This window comes from Macaca fascicularis, chromosome 20 (genome assembly GCF_037993035.2).
Source record: "Macaca fascicularis isolate 582-1 chromosome 20, T2T-MFA8v1.1".
Lineage (NCBI taxonomy): Eukaryota > Metazoa > Chordata > Mammalia > Primates > Cercopithecidae > Macaca > Macaca fascicularis.
The window spans coordinates 15,657,721-15,671,358 of NC_088394.1; positions in this window are offsets into that span (position 1 = coordinate 15,657,721).

Consider the following 13,638-nt stretch of genomic DNA (forward strand, 5'->3'; position numbering starts at 1 on the left):
CAGGCATTTGAGACCAGTCTGGGAAACATAGTGAGATCCTATCTCTATAAGAACAACAAAAAAATTAGCTGAGTGTGATGTTATATTCCCAGCTACTCAGGAGGCTGAGGTGGGAGGATCACTTGAGCCTGTGAGGCTGCAGTGAGCTGTAATTTTGCCATTTAGGTGACAGTGTAAGACCCTGTCTCAAAAAAAAAAAAAAAAAAAAAAAAAAAAAGAAAAGAAAAGAAAGGAAAAGTAGGTTTATTAAGCTAACTTACTAAGATGCAGATAATAGCTTTTTTGAGTTTTTATTTTATATTTTATTTTATGTACTTTATTGTTTTTTGGGACAGAGTCTCATTCTGTTGCCCAGGCCGGAGTGCAGTGATGTGATCTCAGCTCACTGCAACCTCCACCTCCTAGGTTCAAGTGATTCTCATGCCTCAGTCTCCCGAGTAGCCAGGATTACAGGTGCTAGCCACCACGCCCAGCTAATTGTTGTAATTTTAGTAGAGATGGGGTTTCACCATGTTGGCCAGGCTGGTCTTGAACTCCTGACCTCAGGTGATCCACCCACCTTGGCCTCCCAAAGTGCTAGGATTACAGGCGTGAGCCACTGAGCCCAGCCTGGATCTGTTATTTTCTTTTTTTTTCTTTTTCTTTTTTTTTTTTTATTTTTGAGACAGAGTCTCGCTCTGTCGCCCAGGCTGGAGTGCAGTGGCCGGATCTCAGCTCACTGCAAGCTCCGCCTCCCGGGTTCACGCCATTCTCCTGCCTCAGCCTCCCGAGTAGCTGGGACTACAGGCGCCCGCCACCTCGCCCGGCTAGTTTTTTGTATTTTTTAGTAGAGACGGGGTTTCACCGTGTTAGCCAGGATAGTCTCGATCTCCTGACCTCGTGATCCACCTGTCTCGGCCTCCCAAAGTGCTGGGATTACAGGCTTGAGCCACCGCGCCCGGCCTGATCTGTTATTTTCTAATATTCATATTTACATTGGTGCTCTGTTTTTCTGAGCTATGGACCAGAATGTTCTGTTCATATTCTCGGTAGAAACTATTGTAATAGCAATACCAATGGTTTCTTTTTTCTTATTTTTTAATTTTTTTAAATTTTCAGGCAGAGTCTCGCTCTGTCACCCAGGCTGGAGTGCAGTGACACAATCTCTGCTCACTGTAACCACTGCCTTCCAGGTTCAAGTGATTCTCCTGCCTCAGCCTCCCAAATATCTGGGATTACAGGCGCTTGCCACTATGCTCGGCTAATTTTTGTATTTTTAGTAGATACAGGGTTTTTCATCATGTTGGCCAGGCTGGTCTCAAACTCCTGACCTCAGGTGATCTGCCCGCCTCGGCCTCCCAAAGTGCTGGGATTATAGGTGTGAGCCACTGTGCCCAGCCCCAACGGTTTCATTTTTAAGTTTAAATTTTATGTTTGTGTATATTAAAATTTTGATGTAATATGATTTTGAGTGTATGAAAAATAAATTAATTTCAGTTAAATACAACAAATGCCTCTGGCTACTTTTTGTTTTTGGTGATCCGATTATTCTGGGAAATATTTAAAGATAATTAGATTTACATTCTGTAAACTTTCCTGGTTATCTTTATTGTAAATACAAGATTTACACCTTTGGATGGAGATACAAGTTGTCCCTATTTATGTATGTTCTTTACATCACTTACTGAATTCTTCCAAATGTTAGCCTATTTTTAAATTTTTTCTATTAAGTTTTTTTTTTTTTTTTTGGCCAGGCACAGCAGTTCACACCTGTAATCTCAGCTACCCAGTAGGCTGAGGCAGGAGAATCACTTGAACCTGAGAGGTAGAGGTTATAGTGAGCCAAAATTGTGACACTGCACTCCAGCCTGGGCGATGGAGCTAGACCCTGTCTCGAAACAAAGCAATACAATACAAAAACAAAACAAAACAAAAAACTTTTTTTTTTTTATTGACTCCCCAGCTGGCTATGGAAAAATGTCAGCCTATTTTACAGATATATATGTACTGTCATAAAGGTGAAAATCTAGACTTGAATTCATTCCCAGGGGACTTCTCAGCCATTTTTCTTGTAGCATAAGTAGAAAAAAATGCAGCATTAAGATTTCTGGGCCGGGTGCAGTGACTCATGCCTGTAATCCTAGCACTTTGGGAGGCCAAGGCAGGTGGGTCACAAGGTCAGGAGACTGAGACCATCCTGGCTAACATGGTGAAACCCCGTCTCTACTAAAAATACAAAAAATTAGCCGGGTGTGGTGGCGGACGCCTGTAGTCCCAGCCACTCGGGAGGCTGAGGCAGGAGAATGGCGTGAACCTGGGAGGTGGAGCTTGCAGTGAGCCGAGATCGTGCCACTGCACTCCAGCCTGGGTGACAGAGCGAGATTCCATCTCAAAAAAAAAAAAAAAAAAAAAAAAAAAAAGATTTCTGTTGGTCTGGTCTGGAGGCTCAAGCCTGTAATTCCAGCACTTTGGGAGGCTGAGGCAGGTGGATCACCTGAGGTCAGGAGTTCAAGACCAGCCTGGCCAACATGGTGAAACTCCATCTCTACTAAAAATACAAAAAAATTAGCCAAGCTGGTGGTGGGCACCTATAATCCCAGCTACTTGGGAGGCTGAGGCAGTAGAATCACTTGAACCCAGGAGGTGGAGGTTACAGTGAGCCAAGATTGCACCACTGCACTCCAGCCTGTACAACAGAGTGAGACTCCATCTCAAACAAACAAACAAACAAGAAAGTAATGTGGTGTGGTGAACATACAGCTACTCCATAGACAGGGTAAGGCATTCCTGAAAGTAAGAGGAGAAACGTATCAACCATAGGTACAATACTCATATATATGGGGAGGTGTGCTCTGCTACAAGAGTTTGTGATAAAGGATTAATATTTTTAATTACTATATTTTACAAGAATTGATATTATTATTATTATTTATTTTTATTTTTTTTGAGACAGAGTCTCGCTCTGTTGCCCAGGCTGGAGGCTGGAGTGCAGCGGCATGATCTCGGTTCACTGCAAGCTCCACCTCCTGGGTTCACGCCATTCTCCTGCCTCAGCCTCCCGAGTAGCTGGGACTACAGGCACCCGCCACCACGCCCGGCTAATTTTTTCTACTTTTTAGTAGAGACTGGGTTTCACCATGTTAGTCAGGATGGTCTCGATCTCCTGACCTCATGATCCGCCCACCTCAGCCTCCCAAAATGCTGGGATTACAGGCTGAGCCACTGTGTCCGGCCAAGAATTGATATTATTTTATTATCTTTAAAGCAAATTTAGAATGCCTTTGGTCTCCAGATATTGGGATATTTGGACACTCCCAAGTCTGGGTCTGTTTAGTAAACATTATTAATTTGTTCCCTTAACTGTAAACATCTAGAGGCTAGGACTGCTTACCTTTCTGGGAATGCAGTCCAGGAAGTCCCAGCCTCATTTTCCTACCCTCAAGCAAAATGGAGTTGCTCTGGTTTGAATGCCTCTGACAGTATTCTATGTCAATAAAAATAATTAAACTCTGTAAAATATTTTAAGAGGTTTATTTTGAGCCAAATATGGGTGACCAAGGCCTGAGGCATAGTCAAAATGTCCTGAGAACATGTGCCCAAGGTGGTTGAGTGATAGCTTGATTTTATACATGTTAGGGGTACAGAAGTTACAGGCAGACATCAATCAATACATGTAAGGTGTACACTGGTTGGGCCCACAAAGATATAACTAGAAGCAGCAGGTAAGCAGGGCTGGGTGTGGGGGAAAGCTACTAGGTCATAGGTGGATTTAGATTTCCTGATGGCAATTGGTTGAAAAGGTTAAGCTCTGTAGTCTGAAGTCTGCAGAAGGAAATGTTTGTAGTTAAGAGGGTTGTGGAAACCAAGGTTCTTGTTATGTAGATGAAGCCTCCAAGTGGCCGACTTCAGAGAAGAGATGATAAATATCTCTTATCAGATCCTAAAAGGTGCCAAGCTTAGTTAAATCTCTCCTGGATGAGGGAAAGACATGGAAAGGGAAGGAAATCCTCTGTAGAATGTAGATTTTCCCGGGCCGGGTGCGGTGGCTCAAGCCTGTAATCCCAGCACTTTGGGAGGCCGAGACGGGCAGATCACGAGGTCGGGAGATCAAGACCATCCTGGCTAACATGGTGAAACCCCGTCTCTACTAAAAAAATACAAAAAACTAGCCGGGTGACGTGGCGGGCGCCTGTAGTCCCAGCTACTCGGGAGGCTGAGGCAGGAGAATGGCGTAAACCCAGGAGGCGGAGCTTGCAGTGAGCTGACATCCGGCCACTGCACTCCAGCCTGGGCAGCAGAGCGAGACTCCGTCTCAAAAAAAAAAAAAAAAAGAATGTAGATTTTCCCCAAAAGAGATAACTTTACAGGACCATTTCATTTCATAATATGTTAAAATAATATATTTTGGCATAAAATACTTTGATTTCTTTCAGGGCTTATTATCTGTCCTGACTAGGGTCAGGCTATAATTTGGTATCTTATTGCTACAAAGAGTCTGTTTTGTTAGTCTTAAGGTCTCTCTCTTTTTTTTTTTTTTGAGCTGGAGTGTCACTCTGTTGCCCAGCTGGAGTGCAGTAGCATGATCCTGGCTCACTGCAACCTCTGCTTCCTGGGTTCAACTGATTCTTATGCCTCGCTAGGATTACAGACGTGCACCACAATGCCCGGCTAATTTTGTATTTTTAGTAGAGACAGGGACTTCGCCATATTGGCCAGGCTGGTCTTGAACTCCCAACCTCAGGCGATCCTGCCTTGGCCTCCCAAAGTACTGGGATTACAGGCGTGAGCCACCGTGCCTGGCTTAAGATCTCTGTTTTAATGTTAATGCTGGTCAGTTGTGTCTTGATTCTAGAGGGAAGAAGGTATAAATGAGGCATGTTGACACCTCCCCTTCCCATCATGGCCTGAGCTGGTTTTTTCAGTTTACTTTGGAATGTCCTTGGCCAACAGGAAGGGTCTATTCAGTTGGAGTGGGTGGCTTAGAATTTTATTTTTGGTTTACATCTAAACTATCACAGCAAAAAGTAAGGAGGGATATTTCGTTACTGTCTAGTTAAACTGGTTAATGCAGAAAGGAAGTCTGGGCCGGGCGCGGTGGCTCAAGCCTGTAATCCCAGCACTTTGGGAGGCCGAGATGGGCGGATCACGAGGTCAGGAGATCGAGATCATCCTGGCTAACACGGTGAAACCCCGTCTCTACTAAGAAATACAAAAAATAGCCGGGCGAGGTGGCAGCGCCTGTAGTCCCAGCTACTTGGGAGGCTGAGGCCAGAGAATGGCGTGAACCCGGGAGGCGGAGCTTGCAGTGAGCTGAGATCCGGCCACTGCACTCCAGCCTGGGCTACAGAGCGAGACTCCGTCTCAAAAAAAAAAAAAAAAAAAAAAAGAAAGGAAGTCTGGAAATTCCAATTTTAAAGTAAAAGTTTGGACATTATAGAATTGATTATTTGGCATAGTTGTGATGCTTGTTCCTGCATTATGGTTGTGTTGGCAGGGCAGCCTTTAAAAACCTGTATATTTTCTTCTAGACTCTATATATACCCTATGAGTATTAGTTCCATGGTCAAACTGGCAAATTTTACCATAGGCATAAAAATAGAGAATGTGGAAGAATAGTGTCAGAGATAGTTACAAGTCCATACAATAGTAGAGAAAGTAATAAGTAATAGTGGCTTGGACTAAACATTTGTTGAATAAATTTTTTAAAAAACAGGCTATCTAAAATTTGTGTTGAAGATATGAATGAATGAAGTTTCCAGACCCTTATGTGAAGTCCTGATAAGTAAGCAACAATGAGGAAGGGTCCCCAGGTTGGGGAGAGTCCCAAGTTGAGGAGAATAATGAACAATTATTGTATGAACAATTGTTAGAGACAGCTAATCACCAACAACCTGCAGGCACAATTACCTCATTCCACACGTAGCACCCTCCAGCATGATCCTAAAAAACTTTCCTCCAGCCCTTGCCTCTTTGCAGATAGCCCCTTCTCTGCTGTGCTGCCCATTGCAACCTTGCAACATATTTTCATAATTTCTCTAATAAATCTGCCTTTCTTTACCTACAACTGTCTTGGAAAATAGCTTTACCACCTGCAAAACTGACCCTAGGAAGTTGCTACCTGATACGGTTTGGCTGTGTCCCCACCCAAATCTCATCTTGAATTGTGGCTCCCATAATCCCCATGTGTCATGGGAGGGACCCGGTAGGAGGTAATTGAATCGTGGGGGCAGGTTTTTCCCATACTGTTCTCATGATAGTGAATAGTCTCACAAGATCTGACGGTTTTATAAAGGACAGTTTCCCTGCACATGCCCTCTTGCCTGCTGCCATGTAAGATGTACCTTTGCTCCTTCTTTGCCTTCCACCATGATTCTGAGGCCTCCCCAGTCTCATGTAACTGTTGAATACATTAAACCTCTCTTTCTTTATAAATTACCCAGTCTCAGGTATTTCTTTATAGCACTACGAAAATGAACTAATACACTACCAAGACACCTTAGGAGATTTGTAAAAGCTGTAATGCCAGGTCTGCCATATTTTCAGCATAAAGCAAATGTTTACCCATGATATGACTGCACAGGCTTTCAGCTGGAGCCATAGCAACTCAGGTAGTAACCCTGTCTTAGTCTGATTAAAAGTAAATATTAGGCCGGGCATGGTGGCACATGCCTGTAATCCCAGTACTTTGGGAGGCTGAGACAGAAGGATTGCTTGGGCCCAGGAGTTTGAGACTAGCCTGGGAAATATGGAAAAACCCCATCTCTACAAAAAATACAAAAATTAGCTGACTGTGGTGGCACGCACCTGTAGTCCCAGCACCTTGGGAGGCTGAGGCAGGAGGACCTCTAGGTGGAGGCTGCAGTGAGCAGTGATTGTGTCAGAGGCGTGTGAACCAGAGCAACACCATCTTAAATAGGAGTTGGGTAAAATGAGGCTGAAACTACTGGGCTGCATTCCCCGATGGTTAACGTAGCCTAAGTCACAGGATGTCATAGAAGGTCAGCACAAAATACCAATCATAAAGACCTTGCTGTCACAACAGGTTGCAGTGAAGGAGCTGGCCAAAACCCACCAAAATCAAAATAGTGATAAGAGTGACCTCCTGTCATCCTCACTGCTACACTCCCACCAGCACCGTGACAGTTTACGAACGCCATGGCAATATCAGGAAGTTACCCTATATGGTCTAAAAAGAGGAGGCATGAAAAATCCACCCCTTGTTTAGCATATCATCAAGAAATAACCATAAAAATGGGTAACCAGGAGCCCTCACGGCTGCTCTATCTATGGAGTAGCCATTCTTTTATTGCTTTACTTTCTTTGTCTTTTTTTTTTTTTGTCTTTTTTTTTTGAGACAGAGTCTCGCTCTGTCACCCAGGCTGGAGTGCAGTGGTGTGATCTCGGCTCACTGCAAGCTCTGCCACCTGGGTTCATGACATTCTTCTGCCTCAGCCTCCCGAGTAGCTGGCACTACAGGCTCCCGCCACCTCTCCTAGCTAACTTTTTTGTCTTTTTAGTAGAGACAGGGTTTCACTGTGTTAGCCAGGATGGTCTTGATTTCCTGACCTCGTGATCCGCCTGTCTCGGCCTTCCAAAGTGCTGGGATTACAGGTGTGAGCCACCGTGCCTGGCCTCCTTTACTTTCTTAACAAACTTGCTTTCACTTCACACTGCGGACTTACCCTAAATTCTTTCTTGCACAACATCCAAGAACCCTCTCTTGGGGTCTGGATTGGGACCCCTTTCCTGTAACAATCATGCCACTGCACTCCAGCCTGGGCAACAGGGCAAGACCCTGTCTCAAAAAAAAAAAAAAAAAAAAAAAAAGTACTATGACTTAATACATCATTTTGGAGGGTAAGTCTCTTAAAATAGCCCTTTCACTGGGGGAAAATGGTAAAAATACTCCCTGGTAATTCAAGAATTGGAGACTGCTGAGATGCTGCTCATATTAAGGGAGGAGACCACCCCTCATATCATCTTATGCCCAATTTCTGCCTCCAAAGAAAGAAGTAAAAACTAAAAGGCAGAAATGAAATCCACAGGCAGACAGCCCGGTGCTGAACCCTGGGCCTGGTAGTTAAAGATGGACCCCTGACCTAACTGGTTCTGTTATCTATAGATTACAGACATTGTACAGAAATGCACTGTGAAAATCCCTATCTTGTTTTGTTCCGATCTAATTATCGGTGCACACAGCCCCCAGTCATGTACCCCCTGCTTGCTCAATCAATCATGACCCTCTCACATGCACCCCCTTAGAGTTGTGAGCCCTTAAAAAGGACAGGAGTTGCTTACTCAGGTAGCTCGGCTCTTGAGACAGAAGTCTTGCCAATACCCCCGGCTGAACAAACCCCTTCCTTCTTTAACTCAGTGTCTGAGGAGTTTGGTCTGCCACTCGTCCTGCTACAATATTAGCTGAACACTTATGAGTACTTCACATTTTTCCATGTATACTCAAGGAACAAATGCTATTTAACATGTTTCACTCTGCTGTGCCAGGTGCAAGCCTATAAAGAGGTGTGAGGATCAACACTTTTATGAAAACCAATGTCATTCTGAAGATAGTTTCAGATGCTAATGAAAGGGAAGCTCTCAGTCTACGGAAAAAGTATTCAACAATAAATCAGGCATGGTGGCTTCCATTTTCTGCCTCACATACTTTTTTTTTTCATGGCTAAAGTGATGATATGTCTATGATATTTTAGATTGGCAGTTGCAAACTAGTGGTCCACAGCATGCTTTTTATGACACCTCCAAGGTTTGAAGACTTTCATATTAAAAATCTGGGTTTCAGGCTGGGTGTGGTGGCGCATGCCTGTAATCCCAGCACTTTGGGAGGCTGAGGCGGGTGGATCACCTGAGGTCAGGAGTTCGAGACCAGCCTGGCCAACATGGTGAAACTCTGTCTCTACTAAAAATACGAAAATCAGCCAGGCGTGGTGGCATGTGCCTGTAATCCCAGCTACTCAGGAGGCTGAGGCAGGAGAATCGTTTGAACCGGGAGGTGGAGGTTGCAGTGAGCCAAGATCTTGCCACTGTACTCAAGCCTGAGCAACAGAGCGAGACTCCATCTCAAAAATAAATAAGTAAGTAAATAAATAAATAAAATCTGGGTTTCAGGCCGGATGTGGTGGTGCACTCCTGCAACCCCAGCACTTTGGGAGGCTGAGATGGGCAGACAGCTCGAGCTTGTCTCAAAAAAAAAAAAAAAAAAAAAAAAATCTCGGTTTCTGGCATCAAAAAAAAAAAAAAAAAATTGGGTTTCTGGCATCTCAAAAAAAAAAAAAAAAAAAAACAGGAAAGCGCTGGGCGCATGGCTGCTACAGTCCTCTATTAAGCAATGTGCTGCAGCACGGGTCCCTAACCACTGGGCTGGTCGGTGGCCTGTTAGGAACTGGGCCACAGAGCAGGAGGTGAATAGTGGGTGAACGATTGAAGCTTCATCTGTATCTCTGGCCGCTCACCATTGCTTGCATTACTGCCTGAGCTCTGCCTCCTGTCAGATCAGCATCATCATTAAATTCTCACAGGAGCATGAACCCTGTTGTGAATTGCACACATGAGGGATCTAGGTTGCATATTCCTTATGCGAATCTAATTCCTGATGATTTGAGGTGGAACAGCTTCATCCCAAGACCATTGCCCTTCTGCATCCCACTCCTTGCTGCCTGTGGAAAAATTGTCTTCCACAGAGCCGGTTCCTGGTGCTAAAAATGTTGGGGACCACTGTGCTTTAGAATCTGCCATGAATCTGCAGCCTCTATTATACAGTTCCCTATAGACTTTGCTTCCTACGGTCTTACTTTCTGCCTTACAGGCATTTGAGTTTGCAGTCCTTGTTTTTGTTAGTATGTTACGCTGGTGACATTGACCAAATGACCACACATTAATTATAAGCTTAGTTGATAATGACCTCAATGGAATAACGTGACCTAAGTACTGTGACAATACTTCTTGCATGTATCTGCAGGTGGAATTGTAAACCTGGTGGTCCGAGATGGTCTAATTCGATCTTCCTATGTAGCTCGTTATATTAATAGTGGTAACATTTGAGGTGGTGATTCAGCGTTTTGATGCCTCTAATCATGGCAACAACAAATGTTTTCCTTCTGAATCAGCATTAACCTAGATGTTACTGTGGACCAAAATTAGACTCTACATTTTCAACCACAGAAATATCGGGCAGTAAAAATTTTTCTTAATATTGATTGCCTATGTAGGTTATGTAATTAGTGTATATTTATAGTTCTTTGATTTATACATGGCTGCTACAGAGCTGGAGGAGGTAAAGCAACAGCGTTTTCTCAGTTGTGCGAGCAGCATTATGTTATAATGAATAGGCAATATTAAATTGGCCTGATGAGAATCAGAAAAAACTAATTTAAAGTTCATGTGGAACCAAAAAAGAGCCCGCATCGCCAAGACAATCCAAAGCAAAAAGTACAAAGCTGGAGGCATCACGCTACCTGACTTCAGACTATACTACAAGGCTACAGTAACCAAAACAGCATGGTACTGGTACCAAAACAGAGATATAGACCAATGGAACAGAACAGAGCCCTCAGAAATAATACCGCACATCTACAACCATCTGATCTTTGACAAACCTGACAAAAACAAGAAATGGGGAAAGGATTCCCTATTTAATAAATGGTGCTGGGAAAACTGGCTAGCCATATGCAGAAAGCTGAAACTGGATCCCTTCCTTACACCTTATACAAAAATTACTTCAAGATGGATTAGAGGCTTAAATGGTAGACCTAAAACCATAAAAACCCTAGAAGAAAACCTAGGCAATACCATTCAGGACATAGGCATGGGCAAGGACTTCATGACTAAAGCACCAAATACAATGGTAACAAAAGCCAAAATTGACAAATGGGATCTAATTAAACTAAAGATCTTCTGCACAGCAAAATAAACTACCATCAGAGTGAACAGGCAACCTACAGAATCGGAGAAAACTTTTACAATCTACCCATCTGACAAAGGGCTAATATCCAGAATCTACAAAGAACTTAAACAAATTTACAAGAAAAAAATCAAACAACCCCATCAAAAAGTGGGCAAAGGATATGAACAGACACTTCTCAAAAGAAGACATTTATGCAGCCAACAGACACATGAAAAAATGCTCATCATCACTGGCCATCAGAGAAATGCAAATCAAAACCACAATGAGATACCATCTCACACCAGTTAGAATGGCAATCATTAAAAAGTCAGGAAACAACAGGTCCTGGAGAGGATGTGGAGAAATAGGAACACTTTTACACTGTTCGTGGGACTGCAAACTAGTTCAACCATTGTAGAAGACAGTGTGGCGATTCTTCAAGGATCTAGAACTAAAAATACCATTTGACCCCGGCATCCCATTACCGGATATATACCCAAAGGATTATAAATCATGCTACTACAAAGATACAAGCACACGTATGTTTATTGCGGCACTGTTCACAATAGCAAAGACTTGGAACCAACCCAAATGTCCATCAATGATAGACTGCATTAAGAAAATGTGGCAAACCTACACCATGGAACACTATGCAGCCATAAAAAAGGATGAGTTCATGTCCTTTGCAGGGACATGGATAAAGCTGGAAACCATCATTGTGAGCAAAATATCGCAAGGACAGAAAACCAAACACCACATGTTGTCACTCATAGGTGGGAATTGAACAATGAGATCACTTGGACACAGGGCAGAGAACATCACACCCCGGGGCCTATTGTGAGGTGGGAGGGGGGAGGGATAGCATTAGGAGATATTCTTTTTTTTTTTTTTTTTTTTTTTTGAGACGGAGTCATGCTCTGTCGCCCAGGCTGGAGTGCAGTGGCCGGATCTCAGCTCACTGCAAGCTCTGCCTCCCGGGTTCATGCCATTCTCCTGCCTCAGCCTCCCAAGTAGCTGGGACTACAGGCGCCCGCCAGCTCGCCCGGCTAGTTTTTTTTTTTTGTATTTTTTAGTAGAGACGGGGTTTCACTGTGTTAGCCAGGATGGTCTCGATCTCCTGACCTCGTGATCCGCCCGTCTCGGCCTCCCAAAGTGCTGGGATTACAGGCTTGAGCCACCGCGCCCGGCCAGCATTAGGAGATATTCTAATGTAAATGACGAATTAACGGGTGCAGCACACCAACATGTCACATGTATACATATGTAACAAACCTGCACGTTGCATACATGTACCCTAGAACTTATCAGTATAATAAAAATAAATAAATAAATTGGGCTGATGAATCATATTACAGTAATCCAGTATTTCGCCTATAAAGTCCCTGAGGTTTACAGAAGGAAATCTTTTCTAATAACAAGAAGAGTGAGGCATGTGCTTCGGTCTTTGTCTCCTAGTTATACGATCCTGGGTAAGGAGCTCAACTTTTCCCTGTCAAAATTAAATGAGGATTAAATGAGATCATATATGTGAAGATGTGAAGGCCAGTGCCTGGCACATAGTAGGATCAATCAGTGTTAGTATCTCTAAAATAGAGATTGATTCTGAAGATCTATAAAGTGGTAGAATCAATCTTAAGATTCCCAAATGATAGAATTGTTCTTTATTTACCTAAGTAGTAGGGGCTTACTTATTTTGTATGTCCAGGGGATACTTTTTTTTAAAATAATTTCTATTTATTTATTTTGAGACAGAGTCTCACTGTGTCCCCCAAGCTGGAGTGCAGTGGCACCATTTTGGCTCACTGCAACCTCCATCTCCCTGGTTCAAGTAATTCTCCTGCCTCAGCCCCCTGAGTAGCTGGGATTACAGATGTGCACCACTATGCCCGGATAATTTTTGTATATTAAGTAGAGACAGGGTTTTGCCATGTTGGCCAGCCTGGTCTTAAACTCCTGACCTCAGGTGGTACAGCTGCCTCAGCTTCCCAAAGTTCTGGGAATGCAGGTGTGAGCCACTGGGCCTGGCCTTTTTTTTTTGAGACAGGATCTCACTCTGTTGCCTAGGCTGGCATGCAGTGGCACTACCATGCCTCACTGCAGCTTCGAACTCCCTGGCTCAACATTCTCCCACCTCAACCTCCTGAGTAGCTGGGATCACAGGTATGCACCATCACACCCCGTTAATTTTTTTTTTTTTTTTTTGAGATGGAGTCTTGCTCTGTCACCCAGACTGGAGTGCAGTGGCATGATCTCAGCTCACTGCAACCTCCACCTCCCGGTTTAAGCGATTCTCCTGCCTCAGCCTCCCAAGTAGCTAGGATACCACAGGTGAGTGCCACCATGCCTGGCTAATTTTTTGAATTTTTTGTAGTAGAGACAGGGTTTCACCATGTTCACCAGGCTGGTCTCAATCTCCTGACCTCGTGATCCGCCCACCTCGGCCTCCCTAAATGCTGGGATTACAGGTGTGAGCCACCACACCCGGCCCTAATATTTTATTTTTTTGTAGAGATGAGGTCTTACTATGTGGCCCAGGCTGGTCTTGAATTCCTGTACCCAAGTGATCTTCCCACCTTGACCTCCCAAAGTGTTGGGATTACAGGCTTGAGCCACTGTGCCCAGTTCCCTTCTTAAATAGTTTTAAGGGGGAGAAGAAAAAGACTGATTTTCTTCCCTTCAACTACCAAGACAGGCAGAACACACCAGAACACTTTGCTTAGCATTTCTTTTCGTTTTGTTTTGTTTTGTTTTGAGATGGCGTC